A 463-nucleotide genomic window follows, 5' to 3' on the forward strand; every position below is an offset into this window, starting at 1 on the left:
CATTCAAGTTGAAAGAACTTGGTCTTGGGTGCCTGAAATAGATGCCCGGAGGTGTTGCACTTGCGTGCAAACAGACTTCCCTGAATGGGACTTTTGATGCTGTAAACTCTCATTCTCTCAATTGGTGCTATTTTTATTGCTGTCTCAGTTGGACGGTCCCACGCAGAGCTTCCTGACGTGTGCAGGCGTCCCATCAGAGCCTGACGCAGACCACATCCTGAACCTGAAGGGACTCATCAGCGCCGCTCTGGACGTCTACTCCTTCATGGTACACCAGTACTCACACACACACACACATATCCCATGAGCCTTCCCTGCTGCGGCTCCGCCGTGACGCTGTCTGTCTCGCAGCGCTCCAGTGTGGCCGGCGTGCCGGTCGTGGATTTGTCGGGAGGCATCAGTATGAACGAGGATCACGTGATCAGAGCGTGGCTGGACATCAAACTCACTCCTCTGCTGTCGT

This window comes from Sinocyclocheilus grahami, unplaced genomic scaffold, assembly GCF_001515645.1.
Source record: "Sinocyclocheilus grahami isolate Dianchi unplaced genomic scaffold, SAMN03320097.WGS_v1.1 scaffold2132.1, whole genome shotgun sequence".
In the NCBI taxonomy this organism is placed as follows: Eukaryota; Metazoa; Chordata; class Actinopteri; order Cypriniformes; family Cyprinidae; genus Sinocyclocheilus; species Sinocyclocheilus grahami.